This window comes from Myotis brandtii, unplaced genomic scaffold (assembly GCF_000412655.1).
Source record: "Myotis brandtii unplaced genomic scaffold, ASM41265v1 scaffold1093, whole genome shotgun sequence".
Classification (NCBI taxonomy): Eukaryota; Metazoa; Chordata; class Mammalia; order Chiroptera; family Vespertilionidae; genus Myotis; species Myotis brandtii.
The window spans coordinates 440,717-451,713 of NW_005353721.1; the positions used below are offsets into that span (position 1 = coordinate 440,717).

Consider the following 10,997-nt stretch of genomic DNA (forward strand, 5'->3'; position numbering starts at 1 on the left):
GTGGTGGGGGGCAATGGGGGGGATAAGGACATGTATGTAATACTTTACTCAATAAAGAGAGAGAGAAAAAAGATTGTCATCAATGATTCTTTTTCACTAATAAGAATTGCATTGATATAAAGCATGCCTAAGCACTCAGAATTACTGATGTACAAGTATAAAGTTCCAGAATTTGAAAGACATCACATCTCTTATTTTCTATAAATAGATGTAATTTTTACTTGAGCCTGCCATGCATTTGAGCTATCACAGAATTTAACCTTAGTTAGCCATTCTTGGGATTAATTTCACACTAGGGTTATGTCGTAGTTCCTGGGTCTGAGACATGGCCAAGGCCCAGAGGTCTAGGAGGCCTCTCTCTGGTCACATGGCATCAGTACAGTTGATTTACTGCAGGCACATCTGCTTTCTCTGTGAGTCAGGCCTATTTAGTGACTTATTCTGGAAGGCATAATGGGAGGGTGAAGTCAATAGAGTGCTTCATCAGAGCACCAGCAGCTATTCCATGGGCAGAAAATTCAGACTGGAAACAACACATTGAAATGGAGAGAAAAGGAGAGGACAGGCCTAGTCAGAGAGTTATGTCACAGTCATAAGTAGTACTCCCTCTCCAGGCATGAAAAGTCTAAAGAGAAGATGACCTTTTAAAAATCTCTTCTAGAAACCCTGCTCAGTGACTTTCCTGGGCTAGAATTTTGTCACATGTAATCCCTTATGTGCAAAGAACTCTGTATAAGAGTGAGTATATTTCTCTGGGTACATTACCACTCTGAGCAAAATTGGGGTTCTTTAGTGTGGAAGAAGGGGAAAATGGATATAAGGCTAGGCAACTAGCAATGTCAGCATGAATAATATCCTCCATTTAAAAATGAGCACACTAAGTCTTACAACCTTCTCTACAAACATAAGCCAGGAAATCTTTGTGGCTGCTTTAGAGGTAGCATAATAAATATCATCTCCTAAGGAGACAAGTATGGAGTCTGTAATGACATTGTGTGTCTTAGATTTGCAACCTGTGTCTAATGGGACTCTGCTAGAGCTTGGAGCTTTAAGAGACATTTGATGTCTCTTTGCCACCAGGGAAGAGTCATGCAACTAGACCTGAGGTTGTGCACAGGAAGAATCTGCCCACCCCGCCCCACAAGGTCCTTGGGTGGTGGCAGCTGAGGAGTTACTGGAGAAAGCCACAAGCCTGTCATTTTGCTTCTTCACCAAAGTGTCCTAAACATCTATGATCTTATGGTGTCTCCCAGCCAGTGTTAGGGAGCCTGCTCTGTGACCACCAGGAGGTTTTTTATTTGGTTAAAGTCATGGACAGAGAACTCTTTGGACAACCTGCCTGGGCAGTGTTGGCCGTCTGCACACAGACTGCAGCGGGAGGAGTCTCCCTCAGAATCTCAGAAAGTAGGTCCTAGTACTGGCAAGTTTCCATGACCCCCAGACCACACCACTTCAGCACTTTCTCCTTTCATTCCCAATTTAACTCATAAAGTTGCTCAATGATACTCCTTGCATACAAAAAATTACTTAGACTATGCCCCTTACCACCAAATCAAGGAAGTACAGGAGATCCAATCTTGTCTTGAAGATCAGGACAGCTCGTAGGGGGGCAGGGGACAATCACCACCTGAGTGGCACAGAGAAGGTTCAGAGGGGCTTGTAATTCAGAAATACTTATGCAATATATTGAGTTTTCCCAGAAAGAACTTTGACTTGGATAAAGATAGTCTGTGTAGTGGTTAAATGTACACACTCTACAGCCAGACTGCTGTAGAACCAGACTCCTGGTTCCACCACTGCCTAAATATGCAGCCTTAGAAAAGTTGCTTAACGTGACTGTGTCTCAGTTTCTCAACTGGGAAATAGTGATAAAAAACACTGCAACCTCAGGGGATTGTTATAATATTAAATGAATTTATATAAAGTGTGTAGAACAGTACTTGATGCAGAATAGGTACTCAATACATATTATCTGCCTATCATTGTCCCATTTCTAATGCACGGGGCTTAAAATAGGTCATAGCTCACACATCACTGGGCTTTGATCCCCAAGAGGAGAAAGGCTTCTCCAAGAGGAGAAATCTGGGTTATATCATAAAGCAAGAGAGAGATATTTTTTGCTTCAGAAGGTAATACTCTCAACCAATCAACCTACGTCTCTTCTTCACACACTTAAGCACACTCTCATGCACAATATCACATACACAACCTAAATTTAGGTGAGAGAGAAAATGGAGAAAAAGAAAAACTTAAAGAGAAGACTCAGATGAGGCAGAGTAAGTTAATGTAAGTGAAAAATAAAGAAGAAAGGATGACATTTTTCATTTCTTCAGACTCACATTCCAGGTATGATGCTGGTTGTCTTCTTTTTTTGCCTACCACATGAACTCCAAAAAGTGACAGTTCAGAGTACCTAAAGAGTTGACTTTGGGATATCTCCCTCCATGGACATTAGTCCTTCTCTGTGTTGGGTTCAAAATCACTCAGACTCTCAGGAACCATGAACATCAACCCAATTAGAAGGCACATAGGCCTTGAGAGAAACAAGCACCTGAGCAGAGAGAACTGTGAGTGGGCCAAGGGGAATGTAAGACAATACTCACCCGTCTGACCTTAGAGATCATGACAGAGTAGCCCCAGGCTTAGGGATCACGAGATATTAGCAGAAGGCCAATACATCCATCAGGCATTCAGTGAGTTTTTAAAAAGAGTATTTTCTTCTCCTTCAGCTTCTCTAAGAAATTTGAAGACTGGCTCATACTCCACTGAAAAGGAAAATCAAGGCTAGTGGGAGGCAAAGTAAAGGGACTTAATAATGAGAGAAGAGACTGAGCTAGTGATCTGAGACCCTGTCAACTGAGCATTAGAGCTTAGACCTTAGCCTCCAGTTGGAGGGGACCAAGGGAAAGTCAGCTTCCCCTCACTAGAGAGCTGAACTCAGAGATACCAGGACTTAGAGTTCTGAGTGGGTCACATTGTAGACATCAGCCAAGTTATATATTTATTCTGACAATGTATACAACAGATTTCAGCAAAGTACCTTGATTTAACTCAGCCCACACATTGTGATAACTTTCTGACAGAAGGAAGAAAACTATCTTGATGAAGAAAGAGCAGCTGACAAGATCAACAAAAGGAGCTGGGCTTCCCAGGAAGACTGCCCAGAGGCTGCTCTGCACATATAGGTTTACCTTTCCCTCGCCCCTGAGGTGGAAGGAGAGTGAGAACTCAGTGCCCACAGTTCTCCCCGCTGTATAGGGCTTGATATCTCACTGCTCCTTGCTATGTTATTCTTCCCCTGCTGTCTTTGTTGTCATGAGGAAATAATGGAAGAAACCAGGAGTTTTGTTTCCCAGGCAGTGCAGTGGCCAGGCTGAGAAGCCATGGGAGGAGTCTGGACTCTATCTGAGGTAAACTATGAGACTTTGGTTGTATAAATGATGAGGAGAGCAGAGAGGAGCTGGTTGCTTTTTATTTTGTCTGCATTAAAACTTAAAAAAAATTCTATACCAGCCATCTCCAACATTTTTATTATTCAACAATTTAAAAATTAATTTTATTTTTAAAAAAAACATATGTTTACTTGATGTAAAATTTAGGTTCCAAAAGCATAACAAAATAAAAATACTCGTCTCACCTCTGACCCCAAGTGATCCTGTTTCCCTCCCTACAAGAAACAACTCAATGATATATTTCTGAGATTTAGCCATGTTGATACATGTAAGTATAGTTCATTCATTATAATGGATGCACAATATTCCAATATTTGAAAATAGCACAATTTATTTATCCATTCTCAAGAAATTTAGGTTATTTCCAATTTTGTATAATAAAAAACAATTGAAGGGGAAGGGAAGATGGTGGCACAGGTAAATGCCTGTTCTCGCCGCCTTCCACAACCACTTCAAAATTACAACTAAAATATAGAACAACCATCATCCACAACCACTGGAAAACTGGCTGAATGGAAGTCCTACAACTAGAGAAGTAAAGATGAGAGCACACTGAAACTAGTAAGAGGTGTGGAGGCATGAAACGGGCTGGTCCGGCACCCATGTGTGCCACTTTTTTAATCAGGAAAGGAGATTGTCTCTGTGGAGGCCTCCTGGAGGAGCAAGGGGTCCCAGCCCCACACCAGACACCCAGCCCAGGATCCCAGAGCTGAGAAAAGAAGTCCCTATGGGCAGTAAGAACTATGGGCTGTAAGAACCAGTGTGGATTGGGGCTCAGTGACACAAAGGCTGCTGGAGATCCAGCTGTTCCTCCTAAAAGGCTGGCACCATGAACTGAACTTACAAGGTCCCACTTCCTCTGAGTTCCAGTGCCAGGGTGAGGCTTAGGGAACACTGACACAAAAGAGGAAGAACTAGATTGTCTGGCATTGGGACAGGAACTCAGGGGCAGCTTTCTCCCAGACAGAGGTGCTCACAGGGATCATTGTTGCTATGCTGTGACCTCCACAGTTGCAGGGCTGACTGGAAGCCAGCCATTTCTGTTTGCTCAACCCTGGTGATTCCCTAAGACCCCACCTCATCCAATTTACAACCCCACCCAAGCTGAATTTGGTAGCTTTTTCATATGAATGGCCTGTCCTTGATCAGGCTAAAATCTCTCAAACAAGCTGCGGCTGGGTCAGGGAGCCCCAAACCTATCTCTAAAAGGTCCAAGACCCGGCACCAGCATCAGCCTGCCTTGTTTCATAGCTGGGCCTCATCTGGGCACTTCCAAACCCGATACAAAGAGGAGGAATCTGCAGATCTCTCTGTAGCTCCTGCTGTGTGGCCACAGGCAGTGGCTGACTTTGCACATCCCTGGAGACCCAAGAGCCAGTGTACCCAGTGGTCAGTCAGACCATGCCAGATTATAACTCTACACATCCATAAGTGACACACTCAAGGGGCAGACTCAGTGATCACCAAAGCCCCACTGAAACAAGTCCTGCTCCATAGAGGTGTCTCCTGCACAGCTGCTCTCACACTGTACTCACAGCTGGTCTTCACAGCCAATGGGCCTGGAAGTCAATTCCTCCCAGTGACACCAACAGCAATCAAGTCTCAACTACAACAAGACTGTGCTCAAAGCCCACAAAGGTGTGCACCTAGAGTTCCCAACTCAGGTGACTTGGGAAGCTGAGCAACTGGGCCCTATAGAACACCTACTACACAAGGCTACTCTACCAACTCAAGGAGACATAGCAGCTCTATCTAATACATAGAGTAAAAACAAATATAGGGAAGCATCCAAAATGCAGCGACAATGAAACATGTCACAAATTAAAGAAATGGAAGAAAGCAAAATACTGGATATAGAGTTCAAATCCACAGTTATAAGGTTACTCAAGAATCTTCTAGAAACCTTCAAAAACATGGAAAAGGACCAGTTAGAAATTATGCATACACTCACTGAAATAAAGAATAATATACACGGATTCAATAGTAGAGTATAGAATTCTTATAATCAAATCAATGAATTGAAATATGAGGAAGCAATAAACTCAACCAGAAGAGCAAAAAGAAAAAAGAATCCAAAAAGATGAGATAGTGTAAGGAGCCTCTGGGACAACTTCAAGTGTACCAACATTCACATTATGGGGGTGCCAGAAAAAAAGAGAACAAGATATTAAAAACCTACTTGAAGAAATAATGACAGAAAACTTTCCTTACCTGATGACAGAAATAGACATAGAAGTCCAGGATGCACAGAGAGTCTCAAACAAGAGGAACCCAAAAAAGACCACATCACATTACAAGACCACACCAAGACACATCATAATTAAAATGTCAGGGGCTAAAGACAAAGAGAGAATCTTAAAAGCAGCAAGAGAAAAGCAGTTAATTACCAAAAGGGAATGCCCATATGACTGTCAGCTGATTTCTCAACAGAAACTATGCAAGCCAAAGGGAGTGGCAAGAAATATTCAAAGTGAAAACTAGTAAGGACCTACAATCAAGATTACTCTGCCCAGCAAAGCTATCATTTAGAATTTAAGGTCAGATAAAGAGCTTCACAGACAAGAAAAAGCTAAAGGAATTCACCACCAAACCAGTATTATATGAAATGTTGAAGGGTATTCTTTTTTTTTTTTTTAAATATATATTTTTATTGCTTAAATTATTACAAAGAGTATTACATGTTTCTCCTTTTTTCCCCCCGCACTTGACAATCCCCTGGCCTCCCTTACGCCCCCCCAGTGTCTTCTGTCCCTTGGTTATGCTTATATGCATTCCTTCGGTTGATCTCTTACTCCCCTCCCTTCTGCCCCCCAACCCTCTCTGGCCTTCCCACTGCAGTTTGACAATCAGTTTGAGGCAGCTCTGCCTCTGTATCTATTATTGTTCAAAAGTTTGTAATGGTCTTTATTATCCATGAATGAGTGAGATCATGTGGTATTTTTCCTTCATTGACTGGCTTATTTCACTTAGCATAATGCTCTCCAGTTCCATCCATGCTGTTGCAAATGGTAAGAGTTCTGAAGGGTATTCTTTAAGAAGAGGAAGAAAAAGAAAAAGATCAAAAATATGAAAACAAGCTCACTCACCACCAATGGCCTGCCTTGCCACCTGCATGCCCTGCCACTGCCCTGCAGAAATGCTTCGATTATACACAGTCCACCAGATTAGGCCCATGTCCAGGGCACTGGATCCTCATCTCACTTGGGCTTATGCCAAAGATGTAAAATTTGGTGCAGAGGCTCGAGCCTTAATGCTTCAAGGTGTAGACCTTTTAGCCGATGCTGTAGCCATTACTATGGGGCCAAAGAGAAGAACAGTGATTATTGAACAGAGCTGGGGAAGTCCCAAAGTAAAAAGATGGTGTGACCATTGCAGTCCATTGACTTAAAAGATAAATATAAAAATATTGGTCCTAAACTTGTTCAAGATGTTGCCAATAATACAAATGAAGAGGGTGGGGATGGCACCACCACTGCTACTGTGCTGGCATGCTCCATTGCCAAGGAAGATCAGTAAAGGTGCTAATCCAGTGGAAATCAGGAGAGGTGTGATGTTAGCTGTTGATGCTGTAATTTCTGAACTTAAGAAGCAGTCTAAACCTGTGACAACCCCTGAAGAAATAGCTCAGGTTGCTACAATTCCTGCAAATGGAGACAAAGAAATTGGCAACATAATTTCCGACGCAATGAAAAGGGTTGGAAGGAAAGACATCATCACTGTAAAGGATGAAAAAACACTGAATGATGACTTAGAAATTATTGAAGGCATAAAGTTTGATCGAGGTTATATTTCTCCATACTTTATTAATACAGCAACAGGTCAGAAATGTGAATTCCAAGATGCATACATTCTGTTGAGTGAAGAGAACATTTCTAGTGTTCAATCCATCGTACCTGCTCTTGAAATTGCCAATGCTCACCGTAAGCCCCTGATCATAATTGCTGAAGATGTTGATGGAAAAGCTCTAAGTACACTTGTTTTGAATAGGCTAAAAGCTGGCCTTCAGGTTGTAGCAGTCAAAGCTCCAGGTTTTGAGGACAATAGGAAGAACCAGCTTAAAGACATGGGTTGTGCTACTGGTGGTGCCATGTTTGGGGAAGAAGGATTGACTCTCAATCTAGAAGACGTTCAGCCCCACGAATTGGGAAAAGTTGGAGAGGTCATTGTGACCAAAGACGATGCCATGCTCTTGAAAGGAAAAGGTGACAAGGCTCAAATTGAAAAACATATTCAAGAAATCATTGAGCAGTTAGATATCACAACTAGTGAATATGAAAAGGAAAAACTAAATGAACACCTGGCCAAACTCTCAAATGGGGTAGCTGTGCTGAAGGTTGGTGGGACAAGTGATGTTGAAGTGAATGAAAAGAAAGACAGAGTCACAGATGCCCTCAATGCTACCCGAGCTGCTGTGGAGGAAGGCATTGTTCTGGGAGGGGGCTGTGCCCTGCTTTGGTGCATTCCAGCCTTGGACTCATTAACTCCAACTAATGAAGATCAAAAAATTGGTATAGAAATTATTAAGAAAGCACTGAAAATTCCTGCAATGACCATTGCTAAGAATGCAGGTGTTGAGGGGTCATTGATAGTTGAGAAAATTATGCAAAGTTCCTCAGAAATTGGCTATGACACCATGCTTGGAGATTTTGTGAATATGGTGGAAAAAAGAATCATTGGTCCAACTAAGGTTGTAAGAACTGCTTTACTGGATGCTGCTGGCATGGCCTCTGTTAACAACAGCAGAAGTCGTGGTCACAGAAATTCCTAAAGAGGAGGACCCTGGGATGGGTGGGGTGGGGTCAAGAAAATCACTCTAACCACCAGTTACTGGTTTCAGTTGACAACATACAATGGTTTACTGCTGTCATTGTCCATGCCTACAGATAATTTATTTTGTATTTTTGAATAAAAATACATTTGTACATTCCTGATAAGTGCAAGAGCCATGTACCAATGTACTGCTTTCAACGTAAATCACTGAGGCATTTTTACTACTATTCTGTTAAAATCAGGATTTTAGTGCTTGCCATCACCCGGTGAGAAGTGAAGAAGCAGCCTTTCTGTGGAGAGTAAGAATAATTGTGTACAAAGTAGAGAAATATCCAATTATGTGACCTTTGTGTAATAAAAATTTGTTTTAAGTTAAAAAAAAATATGAACAACAAAATGGCAACAAATACATACCTATCAACAATTGAAACTAAAAATCAAAATAAACAAATGAGAAATATAATGAACGGAATAAACTGGTGAATAAAATAGAATCAGAGGCATGAAAATGGAACAGACTGACAATTCTCAGAGGGAATGGGGGGCAGGATGAGATTAAACAAAATTCTTGTACACATATATGCATTACCTATGAACAAAGACAATAGGGTGGCCTGGGGTGGGGCAGAAACCGGGTGAAGGGGGAAAAAAGAGGGACTTCTGTAATAATCTCAACAATAAAGATTTTAAAAACACACAATTGCAGTGAGCATTCTTTATCATGCTTCTATGTTTACATGTGCAGGAATGTCTGTTGGGTATATCCTTAAAGTGGAATGTCCAGGTTATAGTACATGCCTTCAGTTGTCTTTGGTATTGTCTAATTGCTTCACAAAGTTATTGTTCTAATTAATACTTAGTATTGTAAAGCTTAATAATTTTTTTCATTCTACTTGGTTTGAAGTGGTAAATCATAGGGGTTTTTGTTACCACTTCCCTGACTACTGGTGAGGTTCCTTATCTTTTCAGAAATTTATTAGCCATTTGAGTTTGATCTTCTGAGAATGTCGAGCATATCCTTTGTACATTTACATTTGACTTATTTACCTTAAGGTTTTTAAAGACTTCTTTACATATCTTAGATACCAATTTTTGAACAGGTTATTGGAAATAACATCCCCCAATCCAAGTTTTTTGCATTACTATGATGGCTTGGTTAATAGAAGCTTTAAATTTTCAGACTTTAATTTATTCTTTTATGCCTATTGTCTAGGAATTCCTCATATTTTCTGAAAAATAGAAGAAATTATTTTTGGCAAAATTTCTCATTATTTCTCATAATGCTAAGAGGCACTCCAGAACCTCCAGGTGTGTGATTACCTTAAGATAAATACCTGAACATATCGGGGAACATTTCCATCTTCAACTGTATGTTGGCATGACTGGCAGGTGTTGCCTCTTCGGCAAAGTCTTTCCCAACCTCGATAAAAGGTCAGGTTAACCAGTCATAATCTTCATGATTTTTTATTCCAGAGTACTTGACATCATTCATAGTCATATACATGTGTGTTTATTTGGCTAATGTATGTCTCACTCCTCAAGATTAGAAACTAAATCTGTCATTGTTCACCATATTTTTGGTAGAATGCCACACAGAGAGAAAGTACTTAATACATCCTTTCTGAATGAAACAATTGCTCAGGCATGGACATTCCATCTCCATCTGTGTTATGTAAAAACCCTTCCCTGGCAGACTCTCTCTAGTGTTCCTATGATCTGGCTCCCTCATGTCGATTCAAACAATGAAGAGTCTCAGAATTTGCAGAAAATAGCATGTCTGACTTTGATCTCAGGGCACAGTCATCTCTGAATGAGGTTCTCACGTGGCTAAAGTGACTAAGTGACAGTTCTTGAGAAACAGTGAACCATGGAAAGCTGGTTTGTGGTGACAGCAGTTAATTGAAGTCTGTGGTTATTGATTAATCGAAATGAGTTCTTAGCCTTAACTCATCCTCAAGCATTTTGCTTCTTTTTTCTATAACACAGACTATTTTTTTATTCATCTTAAGGCAATGAAAGGTTATACTGTGACTAAGTCAAGTTGCACTGTCTACTTCCCATCAGGAAGCCATGGCACAGGGTTATCACATTGGATCCACCCTTAGTGCTCCCATTGTTCGCCGGTCCCAGGTTCCCTGAGTACATCATGTGTGCCCTCCTCTCCTCAGCATGGCTACAGTTTGGGTTGGAGGTGAGATGTCAGATGATAACATTGGTGTGCACATCAGGTATGTGGTAAAATTCCTAAAGATGAAATTCATTCTTCATACAGACAGGCAATACTGAAAATACTCTGTTGTTGTCCACTTTTAGAATATCATGTTCCTAGAAAGGAAACTTAATGGGGGAAGGTAGTGATATGCAGGAATGGGGGTGCACATAACACCATTGAAAGTAATGTTAAATAGGCAAAGGATATATTGAAGGCCAGAAATGAAATACAGAGACAGAAAAAGGAAGAGATAAAGCTTTTGTTTGGATTGACAAAAATATACTTGGTGACAACTGATCAGTGCTAAAACATTCCTCCAAACCCCATTCCCTGGGGATACCAAGAAGCTCCTGAAAAGCCATTCTCTTTTCTATCCTCGATTCTTTAAAAGTCTCCTACTGAAGCATAGTAATCCCTCCTTTTGAAGGGTCCTTGGTTCAATTTCTGGTTAAGGGCATGTACCTTGTTTGCAGGCTCAATCCCAGGCCCTGATGCTGGAGGCAACCAATCAATGTGTCTCTCTTACATCCATGTTTCTTATTATTTATTTATTTATTTATTTT

General features: G+C 41.0%; 1 pseudogene; it reads left to right on the forward strand.

The window, feature by feature from the left end:
* The first annotated feature begins 6,588 nt into the window (after positions 1–6,588).
* On the forward strand, positions 6,589–8,269 carry LOC102255425 (annotated as a pseudogene).
* Positions 8,270–10,997: the final 2,728 nt, after the last annotated feature.